Below are 27,106 nucleotides of genomic sequence, written 5' to 3' on the forward strand. Positions count from 1 at the left end.
ACTTTAAATTTTTTTTTATCATTGCAACTGAAGGAGTAGCTTCTCTGTAATTTCATTATACATGGTATAATGACAATAAAGACTTAAAAAAATCTAAAAGTGAAGAAGACTCCCATTTGTCAAAATAAACATGAATAATACTCTGAACACAAAAACCAACTGTAACTTATCTAAAAAAATAATTTTTTTTTTCAAAATGGCATTTTTCACTGAATCCGATATGTTGTGGAAACAGTTTATAGTAGAGAAATTCAGAAATGGATTCAGCACACCTACAGAGCCCTCCATAATGACAGGGACAAAGACACATTTTTTCTTTGATTTCCCCCTCTGCTCCACAGGTTAAATTGCAAATCAAACAACTCAGAAATTGTGTTTAAAATGCACATTGTAGACTTTAATTTAAGTGGATTTGCATGCGTTTCGGTCACACCATGTAGAAATGACAACACTTTTTCGACACAGTCCCCTCATTTCAGGGTACCATAATGATGGGGACATAGAAATGATGGGTATATTAAAGCAGTCATATTAAGAACTTTGTTGCATGCAATGACAGCTTGAAGTCTGTGATTCCAAGACATCAAAGTCTGTAATGTGCACTTCAATCATGTCTCAGTTGTTTGATTTGAACTATTAAATAGTGGAGCACAGGGATAAAATGTGTTTTTGTTCGAAATATTATGGAGGGCACTGTACATTTATTAAGTACACTGGCATTTTTGGCGTGGGAGGGTTTTGGTGCAGACCAGTGTTATTGTTATTTTTTATTTTTTTTTTTAGTGAGGTCATTTCATTTTGTTTTATTTTTGGGTTGACACACCCTTTGCTAATCACATGTTTACCCACCATGTGACGTGTGATACAATATAATACAATGCAATTTATTTTTGTATAGCTCAAAATCACACAAGAAGTGCCGCAATGGGCTTTAACAGCCCCTGCCTCTTGACAGCCCCCCAGCCTTGACTCTCTAAGAATACAAGGAAAAACTCCCCAAAAAAAACCCTTGTAGGGAAAAAAATGGAAGAAACCTTGGGAAAGGCAGTTCAAAGAGAGACCCCTCTCCAGGTACTGTAGGTTGAGCATGCAGTGGGTGTCAAAAAGTTGGGGGGGGTCAATATAATACGATACACAGAACAGAACACAAGTAATCCTCAATAAAATATATTAGTAAATTAGAAATATTACAAGTACAGAGCAGAATTCAACAGTAGATGATATCACATAATATGATTTGGATTTGTTTAGAGTCCTGGAGCCATCAAGCTGCCTCCCCCAATTGGCCATTCCACAGCTGAAACAGCGCTGGGTTGGCCAATCCAATGAAAGAACCCCTCTACCTGCCGATTCCTGCGATCCTCCATCAGGAATGACTTTACCTTAGGCAGTCAAAACAACTTGGCAGGTGGGCCGTGTGCACCAAGTGCCACATTTGAGTACAGAGAAGAGAAACAGAATAGGTGAGGGTTAATAACAAATTATAACTGTCATGTTACTTATGTTTTAGTGCTGATGACTAACAACAGAGATGCAGTCTGTACAGTTAATCAGCAGCTCTAGTCAGGGTATGCTAAACTGAAGTAGTGAGTCTTCAACCGGGATTTGAAAGCTGAGACCGAAGGGGCATCTTTTATAGTAGCAGGCAGACCACTCCACAGTTTAGGGGCCCTGTAACTAAATGTGTCATCATCCCTTCCTTATTTGACTCAGACGCCACCGCGAGTGGCAGCCTTTCCAGCCGCTCCATGTATGACTTTATATTTCTACCTTTTCTCTATTTCTCTGGTCACTCCTACCACTTTCTTTTATATAGACTCGTTCCCTGGACACTTTTTACTACTTGGACATGGATTTTTACACAGTGAGACTCGTCTATTCAGATAGCCAACTTGAAGCTCGGAGAAAAAAATGCCCGCGCCGGTGTGGTTCCCTGTTTACCTGATGAGGTAAGAAGGTCGCATTGTGGCAGCAGAGCCGGTGCTAAGCTAAAGGTTAAGCGGCTAGCGAGGAAGTGGCGATACAAGCCTTCGGTGCCTTTTGTGATCCTGGGAAATGTGAACTGCGCTGGTGACAAATATCAGGACCTACAGAGAATGCAGTTTTTTGTGTTTTTGTGAAATATGGCTAACAACTAACATCCCAGATGCTAACATGGAGCTACCCTGGTTTAGCACAGTTAGAGCTGACAGAGACGCAAATACCTGTGGGAAGCGTAAAGAAGGAGGACTCTTTGTGAATTTCCCCTTGGGATTAATAAAGTATCTATCTATCTATCTATCTATCTATCTATCTATCTATCTATCTATCTATCTATCTATCTATCTATCTATCTATCTAATTTAACATGGTGATATGAATATTCTAGCATTTAGCTTTAGATCTCAAAACAAACAGGTCAGGTGTTGTGTATCGAGGGGAAAATCTTTTCTAGCTAGTTTAATACATTCTTCCAAATGAGAAATAAACCTCACTTTTCCCATTTCCTGCAATTCATCTGGGGTTCTGAATTAAAGTTGCCCGTTGCCAGTGATTATTTGCCTCCCATGTTTCTTTCTAAAACATCTTTTTCTTCTGAACGCTTTCTTGCATGAGGTGTTAACAGTTCAGACCTTCAAATCTGAACTGAATGACTGTGACTGAAAAACTTTATCTTTCTTTTCTTTTGTGCATTGTGTTTTTTTTTTTGCTTGTGAAATGCAAATTCTGCATTTTCATGGTAAGATATGCAGTAAACATTGATAACACTTCAGTTTAGGTACTGCAAAAATGTAACTCTTACTCATGTACTCTTCTGTATTAAAACCTTAACAAAGGCTTCTTTGGATCTTCATAATACTTATAAAACATCAGTAGATGTGGCATATTGACATGATGGTAAAATTACGTGTTAATATGAAGGATTCACAGGTCTTGTATCAAATATGGAATATCAAGAGTAATGTGTCTCAGTTCAGCCATATCCAGCCACTCCAAAATGACATTCTGTTAGTAGGTCACATTACAGAGATGAATAATCACTTTACTTTTACTTTGTAAGTGTTATGAAGACCCAAAGAAGTTAAGGTGTTGTTACATAGTAGTAAATGAGTAAGAGATGCGTTTTTGCAATATCTAAAATAAAGTGTTACCAAAATACTTTACAGTGTGATAACGACCAAAATTGTACACTAATTAAGATTGTTTTAAAATGTATGATATACTGTACTCCTGAATTTATTACTGACATACAACTGTTAGTGCTAAAATTAACTAAATAAGATCATCTAAATGACCTACTGTACACCACATCCTTTAAGCAAATTCCATAATGATTTTGTGTTTGTCCAGAAGAATTATCTGCCATCTATCTTTTCTACTAAGATTCAGAGCACCACCTCAAAATATTTAGGGAGTTCTGTCTGTGCACCTCAATTTTTTTAAAATGCAAATTACAGTATAAAGGAGTTCTTAGAATGGAAAATAAAATACCTGCCGTATTATACTGCTGTGTATTCCTGGCAGCGAGGCAAGCTACACTATTATAAGTAGCTGCTATTGATTGAGAAAATGAAAGCTGAGTTACGCCTAATAAATTAAAGAAGTATGTAACAGGATGACAAGCCTGGCACTTGTGGAAAAGGAAGGAAACAGCAGTTTTTGTAAGGGGGAAAAATGTTTTTTTTAATTTTAATATTCTGTTATAATCCTTCTCAACATATTCAAAATAAAATGGAGCCAAAAGAACAAATGATGAAAGCAAAGTGAAGAAGGCTGGATGATCAAAAAAACTGGAAACTAAAAACAATATTTAATGAATGTGCTATGTAAGTAAAATAAAGAGAGAATTAATGTTAAGCAATGATTATGCCTGTGTGAATTGTGCACATTCTTTTTGTAAATAATTGGCAAAGGCATAAAAGACAGACTGTTACTAGTTTAGTCACTAGCTTTTTCTGTTTTATTCTACCAAGTGTATACAATGCTTGTCCAAGGCTAAAATTCCATTTATAATTCCATATTTTTTTTCTCTCATTATGTATTCATGACAATTAACCTACTTATTCCCTTTTTACCATTATTTATACTATACACACACACACACACATATATATGTATATATACAGTATTTATCTTTCTATTAGACCTAGGGACCTGGGTTCACATCCCAGGTCCTCCCTGCGTGGAGTTTGTATGTTCTCCCCGTGTCTGCATGGGTTTCCTCCGGCGCTCCGGTTTCCTCCCACAGTCCAAAGACATGCAGATTAGGTGGATTGGCGATTCTACATTGGCCCTAGTGTATGCTTGGTGTGTGGGTGTGTTTGTGTGTGTCCTGCGGTGGGTTGGCACCCTGCCCAGGATTGGTTCCTGCCTTGTGCCCTGTGTTGGCTGGGATTGGCTCCAGCAGACCCCCGTGACCCTGTGTTCGGATTCAGCGGGTTGGAAAATGGATGGATGGATGGATGGATCTTTCTATTATAAAAAAAAATCTTGGAAGGAGACAAGACATGATTTTCTCGGAGAGACCCTTATACGTCCCACGAGATGAGTCCACTCCCGGGGCAGGAAATAACGGACAAAGAGTAGATGACAAAGTAGTACGTCATAAAGAATGGAAAAATGTTGGCGCGGTACACATGCAGAGCAGGTTAGAGATAATGGAAGTACGAAAATTCGAAAGTAGTAAAGATTGCATTAGTGCAAACAAGCGGAAATTATTACACGGTGAAATAACAGAACAGCAAAAAGAGAATGAATATTTAAATTTTAAGTTGGAGACTTGTAGATCGTCAAATTCGTGTTGCCAGCAAGAATTAAAACATTCCAAAAACGTTGGCATGGTATGAAGTCCCGGGAGACAGAGAGTTTTAGCATGAGATTCTTTCAAATCACGCCCTATTTACAACTATTTTCAAACAAGACCGCGGTCATTTAACCTCAGTCGTGTGAATACTTTTGTCAGACATACTTCCTGCTCTCTCAGCTCTTATAAATTTTATCAGGACAATAATTTTATATGTTCTAGATCAGGGGTGGGCAAAGTCAGTCCTGGAGGGCCACAGTGGCTGCAGGTTTTTGTTCCAACCCAGTTGCTTAATAAGAAGCCCTTATTGCTCAAGTAACACTTCTGCTTCATTTTAGTGGTCTCACTCGTTAAGATTTTGAACCCTTATTGCTTATTTTAGGCTTAAACAGCTGTATTCTCAGTTTTTAATTGCTCCTTATTAGCACTTAGACAAAAGAAACCAGCATTTCTTCATTCATTTTCAGGTGGCACAGTGGTAGTGCTGCTGCTTTGCAGTAAGGAGACTGTGGAAGATTGTGGGTTCGCTTCCCGGTTCCTCCCTGTGTGGATAGTGCTTTGAGCACTGAGAAAAGCGACATATAAATGTAATGAATTATTATTATTATTTAGCTTGTTTGCATTTACACCTGTGTGTATTTATTGGTGCACTATTTGGTTTAATTAAATACTTGGAAGAAAAGTGAAGAGAAAGAAGTGAAGGACTGAGAATTACTCATCCATTTTAGACTTCAAATCATTTGGATGGTATACTTAGAAAGAAAAAAAAATGTCAGATATGAGACCTGACCTGACCTGACATGGCAGAGCTAAAGCACTAACAAGCCATAAAATTAAATTATTGGCAAGAATTGTTTTCTAATTAAGCAACTGGATTGGAACAAAAACCTGCAGCCACTGCGGCCCTTCAGGACTGACTTTGCCCACCCCTGTTCTAGATCAGCGTTTCTCAACCTTTAAGTATTTGCGACCTGAGTTTTCATAACAATTTTAATCATGCTCCCCTAACGTTTTTTTGAAACCCTAATAAGATGTATTCCTATATTTTTTCTGCCGATACACCGCTACAAGTTTAAAATTTTCATACAAATAGCGAAATTACGCCACATATGGCAACATTCACGCCCCCTTTTTTGTTACGCAGTTTCAGAACCGCTGTTCTAGATGACACGTCAATGACAAAGCGAAGAAGAAAGAGCATGGACAAACATTCGAGAAAGTCATTTTATTTATTACAGAGAAAGAAACGATATTCACTCACACATTGCGTTGACATGATGTAAGTCCAAACACGGAATCAAATTCAATGCGTTCTTGAAGAAAAGTTAATTCCAAATATTATTTTTACTAAACTTTTAAAGTAAAAGTGAAAATAATGCATATGTAACAATTCCCATGAAAAGCACAACCTCTTAAAATTGTATATCTGGTTAACCAAACCCAGGGGTGGGTGAGCGAAGCGAGCAGGGGGCGTAGCCCCCTAGTATATTATATTGTATTGTAACAAGCTAGCCCGGCCACAGACAGACACGACACCAATGTCCAAAACACATGCAGTTTATTTATACTACTATTTACAGTGGTTCTGCCAACTCACACAGTTACTCAGTCCTTTTTCCTCTCCTCGGCTGCCTCCACTCCTTCCAGGTGCTTGATGATGGTCTTCCGGCAGCACTTCCTGGTGTGGCAGAAGTGCTGTCCTCCAGGGATCAGGAACCATCCAGGCAGCCCCTTGGTTGGACTGGAAATCAGGGGGGCTGCCCTCTTGTGTCCAGGGGAGATATTGCCCCTCTCCTGGGGCTTCCTTAATCCAGCCGTCCCGGGGGGACAAGGTACCTGGCCATCTGCCACAGTATATATAGGGTTGGGCAAAAGTAGGTTTACGGCTGTTTGTATATAAAAAGACATGCAGGTTATGATTATTACAATAGCTTTATTAATTCTATTAACTCAAAAGTATGGCACAGTTCATTTAGGTACAATCTCATAAGTGCTCAAATATTGCCCACCCCTATATATATAGTACCCTCCATTATGTTTGTTTCCTGTTTTAACTCCTCTGCTCCACAGTTTAAAATTACAAATCAAACAATTCAGATGTGATTAAAGTGCACATTGCAGACTTTATTTTAAGACTGTTTGCATAAGTTTCCATCACACCATGCAGTAATGAAAACACCTTTTCTACATGGTCCCTGTGTACAGAGGGCACTACATATACAGTATATTGTCACGCATGTACATCTGAAGTTTGACTTCCAGGCTCATCTGAGGTAATCACTACTACTGCGGGACACAAGGGGGCGTGGTCGCTGATGGTAACATCTCCCTTTTCTCCCACAGCCCTGAGAAAACATACATGGAGAGTAACTTACTCTGCCCTTTGCACCTCAGCTGCTATAAAAGCAAGACGTTCCTGGCATGGCGCATCTCATTCTGGAGAGAGCAGACCAATGAATTGAGCTACTACCTAAATTTGACACAGTCCGAGTGAGCTGAAAAATTCTCTTGTTAATTTATTTAGTTAACCTTATTTTTGTTTTGCCTTATTTGACTGCAATTGAGCGCTTGTTTTATTTCAAGAGCTTTGTAAACGGGTCTTCCTCCATTCTCTCAGTCATTCTCTCACGCTTGGGTCACAGAATTGCACAGAAACACAGGAGATTCTAGAGACAGGAACTTTATTCAAATACTTCAAACAAACATGTCTCTTTCAGGAGTAAAACAAGCTCAGTATGCAGTTAGTTCTCAATTAAAAGAATAGGCAAACATCATAGGGGAGCACAACGGGAGCGGGACCCTCAACAGGAACAGAGGTTATCTTGTGGAGGAGAGAGAAACAAAGCAATCGGCCAAAAGGACAGGTGCTGTTCAGGCTTTTAAGTATGTGTACCGCTGTGCGAGAAGCACATCCCGCAACAGAGCAGCCGCAAGTAAGCTCAGCAAGTAAGGGAACAATGTGAAAGTAATCTATCAGCGTTTTTAAGAGGAGTTTTTTTGAGGTGCGTCCGTGTCTTCTAGTGGTGCATTCAGTCCCCCTGCTCACTATATATATATTGTCACACACGTGTGCATGGGAGGCAGCTAAAGGGCTTGAGTTTGGGCAGTTCTGAGACCGGGACTGGGATGTGGCAGCGTGCACTGACTCTTTTTCTCCCTTTCCTGCAGACCATTCACAGGAGATTCCACCTGGTCCTCTTTAGATAGATAGATAGATAGATAGATAGATAGATAGATAGATAGATAGATAGATAGATAGATAGATAGATAGATAGATAGATAGATAGATAGATAGATAGATAGATAGATAGATAGATACTTTATTAATCCCAATGGGAAATTCACATTCTTCAGCAGCAGCATACTGATACAATAAATAATATTAAATTAAAGAATGATAATAATACAGGTGAAAAAAAAAAACAGACAATAACTATGTATAATGTTAAATATTAACGTTTACCCCCCCTGGTGGAATTAAAGAGTCGCATAGTTTGGGGGAGGAACGATCTCCTCAATCTGTCTGTGGAGCAGGACAGTGACAGCAGTCTGTCGCTGAAGCTGCTCTTCTGTCTGGAGATGACATTATTTAGTGGATGCAGTGGATTCTCCATAATTGATAGGAGCCTGCTGAGCGCCCTTCGCTCTGCTACAGATGTTAAACTGTCCAGCTCCATGCCAACAATAGAGCCTGCCTTCCTCACCAGTTTGTCCAGGCGTGAGGCGTCTTTCCTCTTAATGCTGCCTCCCCAGCACACCACTGCGTAGAAGAGGGCGCTCGCCACAACTGTTTGATAGAACATCTGCAGCATCTTATTGCAGATGTTGAAGGAAGCCAGCCTTCTAAGGAAGTATAACCGGCTTTGTCCTTTCTTGCACAGCGCATCAGTATTGGCAGTCCAGTCTAATTTATCATCCAGATAAATTACGTCACTTTACGTCACTTCCAGGACCAAGCTAATGGAAGGAGACCTTGCCGGCTCCGGCTCCTGTGATGTCAAGTCCGGGCTCGCACCAATGACAGAAGACCTTCATGAGCCCGACCCCCTTGACTTCACTTACTGTCTTCCCCTTTAAAAGTCTCCACCTTTTCCCTGTTCCCTCAGTTCTGTTATGGACTCGGTTTTGTGCACATCAGTGTTGAATTCATTTGTTCGACTTTGCAGCCAGGAAATTAATTACACGGGTGGCTGCCCCAAACCTTTTCACGACTCTTATGTCTGGTTTTTGTGACAATATATATACACACACACACACACACAGTGGATTAAGAAGAATTCACACCTCTTCACTTTCTGCACACTTTATTGTGCTGTAGATTTAACTTTAAGTTGATATATTTGCCCATCAGTCCACACTCAATAGCCCATAGTGACAAAATAAAAACATGTTTTCAGAAAGCTTTGAACTTTTATTGAAAATCAAAAACTGAAATTTCTCACTAATAGAAGTATTTAGCCACTCTAATCTATAACACTAACTTTTGTCACTTTTTGTCTAGTTTAAACAAATTTGTCTGTTTAAAATTTAATCTACAACACAATAAAGTGTGCAGAAGGTGGAAGGGGTCTCAATACTTTCTGAATCCCCTGTATATGTTTGTCTGTGCGTATACCATATATGATATACACATATTAGTTTAAGTGACTAAATTTAAATCAAGGCTAGAGAACAATCCCATAAATTGTGGGCATAATTCTCTATAGTATTATTCCGCCTAAGTGGTATGAAAAGCTACTTCATTTGTTTATTCATTTTCTGCACTAAGACTAATTGCAAATGAAGAGCCATACACTTTTTTTGATAAATTAATGTAGATATATTTAGAGACACATCCTTATAGTGATGATTAATTGTGTCATATATTTAGGCTCAGTCAAGTGTCCGTTAGCTCCCTAACCACTCATTAATACATTGACAAGACAAATTGCTTACGGTAATGTAACTTGAAAGGTAATTTTCTTGAGTTTAATTTTATTGAAGGTTTCTGTTTCTGGCAGATATTAAATAATATTATGGCTTTAAGAGTATAAAATGGAACAGGAGTAAACAAATTCATGCAAGCTACTTTTTAATATCCATTCATCCATCCTCTTCTGCTTATCCGAGGTCGGGTCGCGGGGGCAGTAGCTTAAGCAGAGATGTCCAGACTTCCCTCTCCCCAGCCACTTCTTCTAGCTCTTCCAGGAGAATCCCAAGGCGTTCCCAGGCCAGCCGAGAGACATAGTCCCTCCAGCGTGTCCTGGGTCTTCACCGGGGCCTCCTCCCGGTTATACGTGCCCGGAACACACCAGGGAGGCGTCCATGAGGCGTCCTGATCAGATGCCCGAGCCACCTCATCTGACTCCTCTTGATGCGGAGGAGCAGCAGCTCTACTCTGAGCCCCTCCCGGATGACTGAGCTTCTCACCCTATCTTTAAGGGAAAGCCCAGACACCCTGCGGAGGAAACTCATTTCAGCCGCTTGTATTTGCGATCTCATTCTTTCGGTCACTACCCATAGCTCATGACCATAGGTGAGGGTAGGAACATAGATCGACTGGTAAATTGAGAGCTTCGCCTTATGGCTCAGCTCCTTTTTCACCACGACAGACCAATGCAGAGCCTGCATTACTGCGGATGCCGCACCGATCTGCCTGTCAATCTCACGCTCCATTCTTCCCTCACTCGTGAACAAGATCCTGAGATACTTGAACTCCTCCACTTGGGGCAGGATCTCGCTACCAACCCTGAGAGGGCATTCCACCCTTTTTCGGCTGAGGACCATGGTCTCAGATTTGGAGGTGCTGATTCCCATCCCTGTCGCTTCACACTCAGCTGCGAACCGATCCAGAGAGAGCTGAAGATCATGGCCTGATGAAGCAAACAGGACAACATCATCTGCAAAAAGCAGTGACCCAACCCTGAGTCCACCAAACCTGACCCCCTCAATGCCCTGGCTGCGCCTAGAAATTCTGTCCATAAAAGTTATGAACAGAATCGGTGACAAAGGGCAGCCCTGGCGGAGTCCAACTCTCACTGGAAATGGGTTCAACTTACTGCCGGCAATGCGGACCAAGCTCTGATACCGATCGTACAGGGACCGAACAGCCTTTATCAGGGGGTCCGATACCCCATACTCTCGGAGTACCCCCCAAAGGATTCCCCGAGGGACACGGTCAAACGCCTTTTCCAAATCCACAAAACACATGTAGACTGGTTGGGCAAACTCCCATTCACCCTCCAGGACCCTGCTAAGGATGTAGAGCTGGTCCACTGTTCCACAACCAGGACGAAAACCACACTGTTCCTCCTGAATCCGAGGTTCAACTATCCAACGGACCCTCCTTTCCAGGACCCCTGAATAGACTTTTCCAGGGAGGCTGAGGAGTGTGATCCCTCTGTAGTTGGAACACACCCTCCAGTCCCCTTTCTTAACACTAGAATTAACAGAGTCTACGAAAAAACTCGTAGATCCGGCCCACCTTAAAACCGTTCGCAGCTCTCTTTTGTCTTCTAAATGTGCCGATTAAGACGAGCCAGTAAGCAGCCAGCTATTCCATCCCCCACCGTCGCAGAGCGTTCACTAAGTTTTCCCAGCTCATGCCTTGTTTGATTATCTGGGAGTGACTGAACTGCTAGAGTTTTAGTGTGGAAATAATAGATCGCTATTTGGAACACACACAGTTCACGTGTGTTCCATTTCTACAGCAATCTGTGTAAACACATTTTTAAAACAAACGTTTTTCATATTTTAGTAGTAAATGACAAAATGTAGGCATAAACTATATAATGTATGAAGCCTGAAGTCCATATATCAAAGAAACACTTTCACAAAAGGTACAAATAACAGAACACGTGCGCTTTTATTCAAAAATATAACTGCACAAAAAAAAAAAAGCCGCGTTAGCATGCCACATCGCCGCGGTGGTGTAATGGTATCAGTTCCTGACTAGGAATCAGAGGGTGACGTCCAAAGATCAAGTAAAAACACTTCCACAAAAGGTTCAAGACTGATACAATAGCTTCCGTGGCGTAGCGGTAAGATTTGCTGACTTGTAATTGAGAGTCCCCGGTTCGATCCCCACTCACTCCTATATTTGCTGTTTTCAGTAGTGAGCTCCTCTTTTTGTTAATATTATACAGTACACACATACATTTGGTTTGCGTCTGTAACACACGGTGTGCATTTATAGGACTTGTAAAAGTTACCGTTTTTTTTTTTACTTTTATTCTCTCTAAATCACGATCACGATACATACTACCCCCTCCTCCCAACCAGGGATCTGATGCTGTTATTTTTTATTTGAAACGGAATAACTGGAGATGTGAGTGGTGTTTTGAGACAATGGAACTGGGCATTGTCTCATCTGGAGGGATAAAAGCTGACACACAAACGCTGGCGAATCTGCCTTCTTCGTATCTCACCGTCACTTGATTTTTTTATTCGGTTTTATTGAGTGTTCCTGCTCATGCTGAATTAGAGTGCACCTTATGGTGAATGATGTCAAAACAACAAAAAAACACAGACGTAGGTATATATGATATTTGGAATTATTCGTTTTATGACCTGTATAGATACATTTCGGAAAACTTTGTGGCACGGATGCAACATTATTCATATTATTCATATTCATTCGCAGAACATCTTGCGTTTTGTAATCAGTGAATGCGTTTTTTTTTTCCCGATCTTGCCAGTCCCCACATGTTGCTGTAAATCGTTAAGTTTAAAATGTTGATCGCGGTTATTTCTGTTAATTAATTCATGCTTTTTACTTAGAGTCAGAACAGGAGCTTGTTCAGCTTATTCAGCTTCTGATCTGACTCAAACAGCGCCAGTATAACTTCACACCCAACCTGACGCTGTTCGTTTTCAAATAATATTGCATTACTTCGACGATGTTTTCTGATTGGTACTATTCGCGTCATAAAATGATTTCTTCACATATATTTGTCTCTTTCTTTTTTAAAATGTGCATTGTAGCACACAGCAACTGGCCACCTGCATGTTCTTGCGCACACTGAATAAGACAGCACTATATGCAATCATTAGATTCAAATTTTAACAGTTAACAGTTATATAGCACGGAATGGAAATCAGCAGTTCTTAGCATTGCACCACGCAAGCTGTCATATCAACCGCCTACTGTAACTTGCTTTCTTTTTTCTTCGGTTATATTCTTGAATAAAAGTGCACTTGTTTTATTATACTTTTACATGGGGCAGGGAAGGATCCTGAACACGACTGAGACAATGAAAAGTGAATTAAAAAAAAAAAAAAAAAGCTAACCTTTGCAAATATCATAAATTACACCGGCTGTTACAGACTGAAATCAAATGTATCTTTTTATTCTAAAATAGTAAAAATAAGAACACTTCACTTCTCATAAGGGAGTCATGCAGGATCGAACTCATGACCTTCTGATTGCCAGTCAGCAACTGATACTGTTGCGCCACAGCGGCAATCATAGTAAATAGGCGTCAATGTCCCACACTAAGGCAGCTTTTTTTGGCGGCGGGTTTTTTTTTTTGTACCTTTTGTGAAAGTGTTTCTTTGATATTTGGACTTCAGGCTTCATACATTATATAGTTTATGCCTACATTTTGTCATTTGTTACTAGAATATAAAAGACGTTTCTGTTTTAAAAATGTGTTTACACAGATTACTGCAGAAACGCAACACACATGAAATGCGTGTGTTCCAAATAGCGATTTATTATTTCTACTCTAAAACTCCACTCACTCCCAGATAATCAATCAAGGCATGAGCTGGGAAAACTTTGTGTACGTTCTGCAGCGGTGGGGGGATGGAATAGCCGGCTGCTGGCAGCATGTCTTTATCAGTACATTTAGATGACAAAAGACGCTGGCAGAGAGGTGAGAACGGTTTTAAGAAGCGATTTAAGGTGGGCCGGATCTACGAGTTTTTTCGTAGGCTCTGGTAATTCTAGTGTTAAAGAGGGGGACCACCACCCCGGTCTGCCAATCCAGAGGCACTGTCCCTGATGTCCATGCGATGTTGCAGAGGCGTGTCAACCAAGACAGTCCTACAACATCCAGAGCCTTGAGGAACTCCGGGCGTATCTCATCCATCCCCGGGGCCCTGCCACCAAGGAGTTTTTTGACCACCTCGGTGACCTCAGTCCCAGAGATGGGGGAGCCCACCTCCAAGTCCACAGGCTCTGCTTCCTCATTGGAAGGCATGTTAGTGGGATTGAGGAGTTCAGCGCACCATCTCCACCATATACAGTGTTGACACTGCACTGCTTTCCCCTCCTGAGACGCCGGATGGTGGACCAGAATCTCCTCAAAGCCTCCGAAAGTCGTTCTCCATGGCCTCCCCAAACTCCTCCCACGCCCGAGTTTTTGCCTCAGCAACCACCAAAGCCGCATTCCGCTTGGCTTGCCGGTACCTATCAGCTGCCTCCAGAGTCCCACAGGACAAAAAGGTCCTCTTGGACTCCTTCTTCAGCTTGACAGCATCCCTCACCACTGGTGTCCACCAACGGGTTCAGGGATTGCCGCCACGACAGGCACCAACGACCTTACGGCCACAGCTCTGGTCAGCCACCTCAACAATAGAGGCACGGAATATGGCCCATTCGGACTCAATGTCCCCCACCTCCTTTGGGATGTGGTCGAAGTTCTGCCAGAGGTGGGAATTGAAGCTACTTCTGACAGGGGACTCTGCCAGACGTTCCCAGCAGACCCTCACAACACGTTTGGGCTTACCAGGCCTGACCGGCATCCTCCCCCACCAATGAAGCCAACTCACCACCAGCTGATAATCAGTTGACAGCTCCGACCCTCTCTTCACCCGAGTGTCCAAGACATGTGGCCGCAGGTCCGACGACACGACCACAAAATCGATCATCGAACTGAGGTCTAGGGTGTCCTGGTGCCAAGTGCACATATGAACATCCCTATGCTTGAACATGATGCTCGTTATGGACAATCCGTGACGAGCACAGAAGTCCAATAACAAAACACCGCTCGGGTTCAGATTGGGGTGGCCATTCCTCCCAATCACGCCCTTCCAGGTCTCACTGTCATTGCCCACGTGAGCATTGAAGTCTCCCAGCAGAACGAGGGAGTCCCCAGAAGGTATGACCTCTAGCACCCCCTCCAGGGACTCCAAAAAGGGTGGGTACTCCAAACTGCTGTTCGGCGCATATGCGCAGTTAGGACCCGTCCCCCCACCCGAAGGCGGAGGGAGGCTACCCTCTCGTCCACCAGGGTAAACCCCAATGAACAGACTCCAAGTCGGGGGGCAATAAATATGCCCACACCCGCTCGGTGCCTCTCACCGGGGGCAACTCCAGAGTGGTACAGAGTCCAGCCCCTCTCAAGGAGATTGGTTCCAGAGTCTAAGCTGTGCGTCGAGGTGAGCCCGACTATATCTAGCCGGAACCTCTCAACCTCGCGCACTAGCTCAGGCTCCTTCCCCTTCAGAGAGGTGACATTCCACGTCCCAAGAGCCAGCTTCTGTAGCTGAGGATTGGACTGCCAAGGTCCCCGCCTTCGGCCACCACCCAACTCACACTGCACCCGACCTCCTTGGCCCCTCCCATAGGTGGTGAGCCCATACTTTTTAATAGTTACAGCAAAACCAACCATTATTAATACATAAGTTTCTTTTGAACTCCAATGACTGGGTAAACAAAAGAAATTAATTTAAGTACCATTTTATAACTGGCTGAACAGGGAACATCTCACAATAGTCATTCTCTGGTGCAGTTATTTACTGGCAGTTGGAATGTTTTCTCTGTCTTAGAATAAATTAAATTTGATAAAGTTTACAATTCCCGGAAGGATATTTAAATGCATACAGCAGCAGAAACAAAGATACAGAGTTACAGGAGAAATAATACAATAAACCAATAGATAGATAGATAATCTATTATTTAATAAAACACAGAGATCTGTGTGTCCAGTCCCTCAGAGCAATCTGATTGGTCAATTTGCCTTTGGTGACGTCATATAAAGAGGAAGTGCGAGTGTGTGATGCACAAGAAGTAGTGAAGGCTCACGCTGAGAATCATCTTCAAATACAAATGGTATAAAATTGTACAGGAGGTGAGAAAGCTGTCTCGAAAATAATGACAGAGATGGGAAGCAGGCGTTACTGAAACATGCTTGAGAGATGAAATGCCTGTTATGACATGTTCAGACACACACAAATACAGAGAAAGGGCGCTGAAAGGTACACTTATGGCAAAAGATAACAAATATTTCTTTTTGTTACTATCAAGTATGTACAACGTATATTCTGACCAGGGGTGTGGAGGCTGGAGCCTATCCCAGCAAGCCTAAGGCACAAGGAAGAAACAAATCCTGCACAGAGAAGAAGAAAGAAGGAAGAATGATGTGGTGTGAAGATCGGCACAAAGATTGTCACGCTTGGGAGTTCATAGGGGAGATTATTGCCTCAGTGCGGTGTGTGGTGCAGTGCTCCACGGAGGCAGCTATGAAGAGTGATGCGGTGTAAAGTCTGGTGCGATTGGGAAATCACAGGGGATTTATTTCTTTGATGTGGTGCCATGCTGTGGCACTCCATTTTCACTAATAAATCTCCAAAGTCCAAACTACTTGCAGATTTGTAAGATGGTGCCAGTGCTTGTGCTGAACCAAACAGCACAATTCATGGCCCAGGAACTAGAAATGACCCAAGTTTCTGGAGTGGGAATGCTACAAAACTTGCTGAGTTTCTAAAAAGTCCCTGGTTCCTGCGGTTGGAAAGTGCCTATTCATATAAGTATCAAGACCCTTTGCTGTCCCACTCCAGATTGTGCTCAGGTACATCCTGTTTGCTTGAATTATCCTTGAGATGTGTCTATAACGTGGTTGGAGTCCTCCTATGGCAAAATAAAATTGACTGAACATTGTTTAGAAAAGTACACACCTATACTGTATATGTAAGACCACCATGCTTCACCGTAGTGATGGTATTATAGATAGATAGATAGATAGATAGATAGATAGATAGATAGATAGATAGATAGATAGATAGATAGATAGATAGATACTTTATTAATCCTAATGGGAAATTCACATTCTTCGAAGTATTTTGGTCTTTGCCAGACAAGGAACTTGGAGCTCTGCCCAAAAAGTTCAATTTTTATCTCATCAGACCAGAAAATCTTTTTTCACCATGCGATCAGAGAATTTTAAATGTGATTTGGTAAACTCCAAGTTCATTTCAAGCATTTCTGAAGCTCAGTTAGAATGACTATTGGGTTTTTAGTCAAGTTCATGGCAATGGCTCTTCTTGCCCAGTTACTCAGTTTGACTGGGTAGCCAACACTAGGAAGATTCCTGGTGGTCACAGACTTCAGTTTCACAATTTGAGGCCACTGGGCTCCTGGGAACACTCAAAGCTTTAGAAATGGTTTTATTCCCTTGTCCAGAGGGATGCATCAGTGCAATTTGATCACACAGGTCTACAGTGAGTTCCTTGGACTTCTTGGCTTGGCTGTTATCCTGCCATGCAGTGTGAATTGTGAGACCTTCTATACTTAGGTATGTGCCTTTCTAGATGATGTCCAGTCAGTTCACTTCACAACAGGTAGACTCACAAGTTCTTGACACATCTCAAGAGGAACTGATGTAAAATGAATGCATCTGACAACATTTTGGAGTGCCACAGCAATGGGATTTATATATATGAGATATTTCAGTTTTTGACTTTCAATACATTTATAACTGAACAATGTTTTCATTTTATCACTATGGGTTACTGAGTGATGGGTAAAATGACAAATTCATCTAAGATTATATCTACAACTTAGTAAAATGTGCAGAAAGTGAAGGGATCTGAATATTTTCTGAATCCACTGTATGAGAAAATAACATCTGCAGATATCTGGCATTGTTCTGCTGATGCATTTTTTTATTTCCTGCCTGGACTGTGATTATGTTCTGAAAGTACCGGTATACACCACACGAGTGAGAAAAAACTGACATAGTGAAGTATTACAATAGGCCTGTTATACATGCACTTGCATTCATAATGCTTCACTGTGACTGGGACAGCCAAGGCAGAAATATTCTTTCTTTTTAATTTTGTTCCTTTTTGGACATTCTGGTGTGTGTTCAGACCAAAGTGTGTGTATTTATTTTTATTTATTTAATTATCTACCTGATTATGTATGTATTTATTGAAAGAGTTTTCTCTAAAAAGCCAGATTTTCTCCTAGGGACAAATAAAGTTTGTTTGTTTGTTCGTTCGTTCGTTCGTTCTATCCATCCATCCTGGCAGTCCTTGGCACAAGGCGGGCAACAACTCAGGTAATGAGACTGACTGCTGTTGTGTTGTTAGCTAACCTGATTATAGAATTTGCGTTGTGCTTTACAGTTTTAAGGGAACAGCGAGTGCAGCAGTGTGCTGGAGTTCTCTGATCTTCAAAGAAGATCTGCATTTCCCTGACGAGTCTACCATCCATGAAGTTCTAGATAGATAGAACGAACGAACAGAATGAACAAACGAACTTTATTTGTCTATTATAGATAGATAGATAGATAGATAGATAGATAGATAGATAGATAGATAGATAGATAGATAGATAGATAGATAGATAGATAGATAGACTTTTTTTGTCTGGTTACACATGATGATGCTGTTCAATACGACGGCCCTTAATATTGCTACTTGTTTCAGTTGATTGTGCTGAATACCAAACTGATATTAATAAAAATTATTGATATTCTGTTTGCTCCATAATAAATCATATGTGCTTCCAGTGTTTCTGGCATGCCAGTCTTGACAAGTTCCACGATCAACTGCTTAAATCAAATTATAATGATGTAGCTGAGTGCCATATACCTATAGACATTCAAACTTGTGATTTCTTTAGCTCTGGGATGTTGGTGTGAAATTTATAAAATCAGCGCATACTGTATGTTTGATATATCATTCCATTTATATAAGATTTCATAAGGTGGCAAAGAATTTTTATCAGTCTGAAAAGGATCCGTAAACACAATTTAATAGTACAATGTAATAATATATATAGTTTTCATTTTTAGTTAGTGTATTTCAAAGTACTGACTCGCCATGTAAGGTCTATGCAACCACTTCTAGCCTGTTTCTGGAGAAATTTAATTAGATAAAAATGATATTTGTAACACACTTGTGCATAATCCATCTTATCCCTACTCCCAGCGACTGCTGAGAACAAAATGACCGGTTCGATTTAATTTACTCAGCAGTGGTCTACATAGCCGATATACTACACCAAAGGGAATCTTAAAGCAACACTATAAAAAGTGTTTATTAAGAACCTGAGAAGGTTTGTTTTACTGAAAAAATATCTCTTAAAAGTGAATTAGGCCTCTGAGCTATACCAGAAAAAGAGGTTATGACAATGAGTGAAAGGATAGATGGAGGAATTAATTATATACCTTGAAATGACAAAATATCTTCTTCTTCCTTCTGCTGCTGGAAATTCGTATTGTTGTCCGCATATTGATTTGGCAAAATTTTACACCGGATGCCCTTCCTCGCATAACCCTCCCCAATTATCCAAGCTTGGGACCAGCACAAAGAAACACACTGGTCTGTGCATCCCCTGTGACTGAGTTGAAATGACAAAATATATCATGTTCAATTCAGCATTTCTAAATCGATGAGCATTTACTTACAATTCCAATGGATTTTTTTTAGCTGTAATAGTTGAAGTTCAAATGAGAACACTACCTATACCTCCAAGTAGTATGATGAATAGTAGGACTTAGAGACCTTCAAATCTCAGTTATATTGGACAAAACTAGAAAGGACAAGCTTGTTGGGATGAACGGAATGTTCTTGTCACAATTGCAATGTTCTAATGTTCTAATTAGTTTGAGTGTTTCATACTAAGCATGTCAGATTTCAAAGGATTTTTTAAGTTAATTTGTTTGAGAGCCACTACAACTCCACTTTTTTAATATACAGTCACTCAACAGATACCTGTACACCTGCTTATCCATGCAGTTATCTAATCAGCCAATCATGTGTCAGCAGCACAGTGTATAATTTCATACAAATACCAATCAGGAGCTTCAGTCAATGTTCACATCAAGCACCAGAATGAGGGAAAAATATGATCTCAGTGATTTGGACTGTGGCACACTTACTGGTCCCAGACGGGCTGGTTTGAGTATTTCTCTGTTAATCTTTTTGGATTTTCACACACAAAAGTCTCTAGAGTTTACTCGGAATGATGCAGAAATAAAATATATCCTGTAAGTAGCAGTTCTACAGATAATAAGGCCTTGTTAATAAGAGAGGTCAAGGTTTAAAGGCTACAGTAACTCAGATAACCACTCTGTATGGCTGTGGTGAGCAGAAAACACATCAGACTCTGAGGTCAATGGGCTACAACAGCAGAAGACCATGTCAGGTTCCACTTATGTTGTACAAAAACAGAGAGCCGAGGATGCAGTGGGCATAGGCTTACAAAGACTGGACAGTTGAAGAATGGAAAAATATAGACTGGTCTGTCAATTTCTGCTGAGACACAGAGAGTACAATCAGAATCTGTTGCAAACAGCATGAATCCATGCATTCGATCTGCCTCATGTGAACAGTCCATGCTGATGGTGTGGTGTAATGGTGTGGGGAATGTTTTCTTGGTACATTTTGAGCCCATTAATACCAAACAATTATTATCACTTTTTTATTTTTTTTATTTAAGTATCATTGCTGAGCATGTGCATCTCTTCATGGCCATAATTTCCCCATCTTCTAATAGCTACTTCCAGCATGATAATGCACCATGTTACAAAGCAAAAGTAATTTCAGACTGGTTTCATTAACATGACAATACAACTTATTTTTTATGGTGCTTCACTGAGTCCAGGTACACAGCATGGTAAATAATTCTCAGTCAAAAAATAAGTATAGATTATACCAATTACTAAGTACACAACTGGTACACACGTAAGTGCAGATTTTCTTAAACAAACAAAGAACAAGGTAGAAACTGATTAAACATAAATGTAAACCAACAATATCTGTCTATTAATTAAGTGATGAACAATGACCATTTCACAACCAATGAAAATGGTGGATATTAAAATCTTAAAAGAGAAAGTCAAAAATAAAATCACATGCCTGGAGATCTTGGCCAACTGGTTGCCTATTTGTTCTGTTTTTTTCTATAGTGGAGTCTGGGCTGGCCATCCAATCCGATGAGAGAATCTTTCCATCTAATTATTCCAACACACCTTTTTTCCAAAATCACTTTTCCACACATAAGAGAGCAGCTTGACAGTAGAGCAGTGGCACTAACTGCCACATCAGGATTAAGAGAAGAAAAACAGAATAGAGTTAGTAATTTTTTTTGTAATGGTTTAAAAATGTTGTCATATTTATTTCTGTACAAGCAACTAACAATGAAGTATGTACAGTGTCATGTAACATGTGTTCATGAGAGACAGTTTAAGGGCTCAGGTGATGGTAATTCTCCACCAGTCCAGGGGCTGGCACTGTGATAACACTCTCTTTTTCTCCCTCTGCAGAACGGAAAGCTGACTATAGACTATAGACAGATTACATGTTAAATAAAAAATCTGCACAAAGTGGCGTTAACACAAATAATTTAATTACCATTTCAAGCAGCCGTAACATTCCACCAATTCAGCACTGTTCTTCTGAAACCTCAAACATGGCCTTACTAAATGTTAAATCAACAATCTTATTAGTGATAGGAAAATTGACTTTCTTACATTAAGTGGAACGTGGCTCACATCACAGCTTTACTTATTTCATTCACCGAGATAAAAAAGTGGTGGGTTACCAAGTATTTAATCAAGCCGGTTAAAGTGTAAAGACGTCAGCTTTGGTACATTCACATCTTTTGAGTATCTTGCCATTGTTATTCAAAGAGTTTCCTAGTCTCTAGTATTTATTATTTATGTATAGTCCTAGTAAATATAATGAGTTTTTCATTGAGGAATTCGTAGACTTAGTGTCAATTATAATAACTAACTATGACAGGTTCCTAATTGTTGGTAACTTTAATTTTCATATCGATAAACAGTGTGACCTGAAAGCAAAAGAATTCCTAAACATCCTACACTCTTTTGATCTGAGCCAGCACGTTAGCCAGCCCACACATAAGGGGTGACACGTGCTGGATTTAGTGATTACTAAAGGGTTAAAAGTTGATATGAGGCAGATTTTGGATATATCAGACCACTTTTTCATATTATTTAATGTAGAAATACTAGTAACTACAAATAATGAGAAGTGTATTGTTAAATAAACCTATTGATACAGCTACATCTTCAAAGTTCATGAACAATATACACAACCATTCCGTTTGTAGTACTTACTACAATAATTATAATAATGTAAATGGTAAGGTAGAAAATTTTAATGCTAAAGTGAGGGCTGCCGCTGACGTAGTCTTTCCTGAAAAGATAGTTAAGAAATCCTCCAGCACTGTTGTATCCTGAAAAACCCAAAGAGTGTCTGATTTAAGGAAAACATGACAGAGAGCTGAGTGCAACTGGAGAACAACTAAAGAGATAGTTCACTATGAAATATTGAAGGCTAAAATAACGGAATATAACAACATACAGTAGTTCATCCTGAGAAGCAGTGCTACTTCTCTAAAATGATAACTAATATAGTATCTATCTATCTATCTATCTATCTATCTATCTATCTATCTATCTATCTATCTATCTATCTATCTATCTATCTATCTATCTATCTAAAAATGCTGGTAATCCAATAGTTTTATTCTCTACTATTGACTGTTTGCTAAACCCATGTCACTCAATAGAATGCCTCCAAAAAGTTACCAGTGAAACTTGTGAGGCTTTTGCTATATTTTTTAAACACAAAAAGAATTATATTAGAAATAATATAGTGCATTCCCACAAAATTGATCCTATTAAATCCTGGCATTCCATTTTTAGCAAATTCAATTCTTTCACCAGGATAGATTTACTCAATCTACATAGTATATTTTCTAAATTGAACCCCTTCACCTGCATCCTTGACCCAATACCAACAAGCTTTTCCAAAGTAGTATCCGATGTACTAATTGATCATAATTTTCATCAAGGCTCTGCTAATTCCGTACTAATCCTAACTATTCTCTGCTGTTCTATTTCCAGTTTTCTGTGGTGGCGTTCTATGGCACAGCCACCTGATCAAGGCACCATGCAGTCCCTACAATGATGGATAGAAAGAAGTACCACAGATGTTCACATGACCATCATCATCAAATTCTTTCACATGAAGCCTATGAAACCATGAGGGCTGATTTAGGTTATTTATGTTAGGTAGAATGCCCAATGGGGGCTGGGTGGTCTCTTGGCCTTGAAACCGATGCAGATTTTTTTTTCTCCAGCCCATATGGAGTTTTTTTTTCTGTCCTTTTGGCTATTTGACCTTGCTTTATTCTTACTTTATTCTTTGGTTACTTAGTATTGCCTAATCTTATTTTGTTTCATGTAAACTTACACCATTTGTATGGAAATGTGCTATACAAATAAATGTTGCTGTTGTTGTTGATGGCTCTCCTCCAATGACGTCACTTCTGGTCAATATGACCAGAAGAACTGCTGTCTTAGAGGGTCTTAGAGAGATATCTATATGCCATTCCAGAGGCTGACGATGCACACTAACACTTCTTCCACTTCTTCTGCAGACCTTTAGAAGGAAATCCTGCCTGACCACACTCCCAACTCCACGTCTGACCTCACATCCGGAGCCAGTTATGACCTCACTCCCAACTCCACCACTCAAAACACACCCCTTCCTGATTACCCCATGCACATTTATGCCATGTTTTGTGTTTCGCCAGTTCAGTTCTATTAAGATTACTCTGTCGTTTGAAGACAAGAACCTTTTTCTTCACGTATTTGGGGTGGCTACCTCAAACCTTTTTCTGGGTCTTTGTCACGTTTTTACATATCTATATATCTGTCATATAGTGCCATTTACATCTATCTGTCATGTAATGTCTTTCATATCTATCTATCTATTATATAGTGACTTTTACATTGTTGGATTGAAATCAAGAAGATTCCCTCATAATCACTTTTGCCACTATTATTTTCATGGAAATTGTGCTCAAATGAATTTTTCTCTGTTAATGTAATTTTTTACACACTTTTTGTGTCTTCGTTTTAACACCATTTTGTTTCAGATCTTTTTTATGGCCTATTCCCATTTTTAATTGTTTTGTGGCCTCCTCAGTGTTATGTTTGCCCCTGGAAAGACAAGACAAAAACAATGAATTTTTTTTCTATAGAAAAAATATTATGTGTAATACCAAAATGAATACCAAAAATGTTAACATAAATACAGTAGAAAAGGCAGATTTAATTCACATCCTTGGTGTGATATGTTTTGAGGTAGTCACCAATGCATAGCCCGATGTTGCAATCAGGACAGTAGTAGTGTGTTTCTTTGTCCACTTTTCTTACATTTTTTCTGTCATTGCCTGATCTGATCAATCAACACACCCTCTGTGTTATTGCACGCTATCACAGTCCAAGGCTTAGGGATTTACACATTTCCCCTGATACATTGTCAACAGTGCTTAGTGAGCTAATGTCCTGCTTTCCTTGCACTTGATCACAGTTATTTTGCCTTTTTGTCATGCAGCTACAGTGAATTTTCATGGAACTGAATTCACCAGGCATATCACGGCATTTTGGTCATACAGTGTCTTATCATGCATCGGTTTCATTTTCTGTGTCAATGCTTGATAACCAAGTCACATCGATCGAGCAGTGGTTAAGTTTGATTTTATTCCAAAGCAGCTGTTATGAATACTGAATAGAAAGAATACTGTCTCAAAAGATATTCAGGCCTAACACTATAAAGTCATTCTGAGCATGACTAGAGTTTAACCGTAATTGTACAAAATTACCTGCCTGTGTCACACTCTGCTTCAGTGCCATTGAAGTTAACGGGCAGCTAAATATTGCTGTTACTTCATTGCTGATAGTATGATTGTATGCTGTGTTACATATGGAGTCATCAGGCTTATTTTATTTAAATATGGTGGTAAACAGCACACAGTGTGAATGAATTTAGATAAAGAAAACTCTTTGACAAGCATTTACAAACATAAATATACTTAGAAAAAGGCTTCTTGGTTACATTTAGGACCCATGTGATCACTTATTCAACTTCAGATGCTTAGAATAACATTTATTTTTGTCCTCATGCTCTTTTTAGACTTTTTGGCTCAATCCCACTATATTTTTGACCGTTTTGCTATTCCGTTTGGCTCTCCACCTCCTGATCCTTGAATGATATTGTCTTCCTTGGGTAAGCCTGTCCTTTGCTTGTCCACCACTGACTCTAACCTTCCAGTGTTACAACCGTGGAAAAACAATAACTATAGGAGTAGTATGGAGGCATAGAAGTAATTGCTGTTTCCTCAGAGATCCAGGGCCTTGAGTTTGAGCCCCATGGCCAGTTATTGAAGATTGTGGAAAATCCAGATGTGCAAATGTCTATATTTATTCTCCATGCTCTGTAATCTTCTTTTAATATACCAAAAATGTGTCAGTTAGGTTGGTTTCCAGTATTAAACTGCCACACTGTGGAGTGTGTGGACCTGTGGTTGAATGCACTGACACCTCTTTCAGGTCTGCTTCCTGCCTTATGTCCGGTGCTGATTGGCTAGTGTCTTCATCCACTAACTACAAGATCTGAGAATGTTGCATTATGTAACTGCAATATAAACATGTAAGCTGTAGTGCATAAAGGTCTCATCTAAATTAATATACATAATAATAATTTTAGAATTTAAGAATAACAGAGCAGCATTGACTGAAAAACTGCTATTCATAGTCTGATGTTGAATATATTCCCTTATTGTGAATTGAATAAAAATTAGTAACTGTACATCATTTCATATTGTTTGATTTAATTTTTTTGTGTTTGAGTTGAGGGTTTACTGAAAAAATGTTTCTTTACGCTAGGAGTAATATTCTGACAGCCATAAATTCTGCAATTATGGACTCTCTTCAGCTTTGCAATGTTATGACACAGAATTAAAGATCAATACTGTAATTTAAAATTTTTCCCTAGAGTGAGTTGCATGGCCTCTAGTGAACACAAGGTCAGCTGTTTTCATTGCATCCTTCAATTTGTGTAAAGTTTAGAGGTGTTGATGTTTTCAATCAACTTCCCACAAAGGTAAAAATATCCCAATATTCCTTGTAGATTCAAGCATTTTTACAGATATTACTAGTTAATGACAGAAAAATACTGAATTTGTATAATATGTAGTCTCAGAGGACACATATTTCCCTATTTATAAAGAGCCATGTATTGAGAATGCTGGACACCTTTTATTATTATAGTTGATTTTTTTTTTTTTGTTATGCACTTGAGAGTTCTTAAGCTCAAAAGCCCCAATAATTGCTGAAAACGCCAACTGGAGGAGGACATAACTGTCAAACCCCAACTAGTACGGAAAAGGGCCAAGTAGAATCTTTATAAATACAAAATAAGCTCATAAGAGTATAAAAGGCAAACATGTTCCAATCACAATTCCAGAATATGAAGTTGAAACCAGAGCATTAAGTCAAAAACCCCTGTAAGAGCCATTTTCTAGTTATTTAAGTTATATAAATGTTTGCTTAAGTATTAGTGCATAGTCTATGGGAGGTTCCTACAACCCCCATAAGTTGAATAGAATTGGTATATTCTAATTATTTCTAGCTCCTCTGACTATACATTATACTTAGTTAGTGACCTGCCTTGCCATGTGTAAGGCGTGAAGGGCACACAGTTTTAAACCGTGCCTTATGTGTCAAGTACAATGAAAGACAACATGCTCTATTGAATGTGCAGCACCGTACATTTAAAGCGTCCTGAAGAAGAAGTAAAGCATCTGTAAGCATAGAAACAACTAAAGTCTGACAAGAAAAGTTAAGTTTAGAGAAGATACATTTTTCTAATATTTTGCCTTTTATTCTACATGTGTAACAACCTTTTTTCTTTATTCTTGTGTGGACTTATTCACTTTGAATTTTCACTAAATATTTTAAAACAAACTTTTGGACTGAGAGATTTCTTTCGGCACACGTTTTATCTGTGCTTGAACCTGCATTACACACTTGTAGCAACAACCCAGTAAATCAGAAATAATCGAAAATCAAGAAACAAAGAAGAACTCACCACCTCCATAAGAGCATTCAATGAACCGCAAGGGACTGTACATTTACCTCAGCCTTTATAGGGCTAAGTAGTCCCTTGCTGTTACTGCCTCTTGGGGGACAATCTACAAAACACAATGAACATCGGCATAAAGAAACTAAATAATCAACACTGTTAACATAAAATATGAACAAAATAATCATAAAAAGAAATTGAACTCCAACC

The sequence above is a fragment of the Erpetoichthys calabaricus genome, chromosome 6, assembly GCF_900747795.2.
Source record: "Erpetoichthys calabaricus chromosome 6, fErpCal1.3, whole genome shotgun sequence".
Lineage (NCBI taxonomy): Eukaryota > Metazoa > Chordata > Cladistia > Polypteriformes > Polypteridae > Erpetoichthys > Erpetoichthys calabaricus.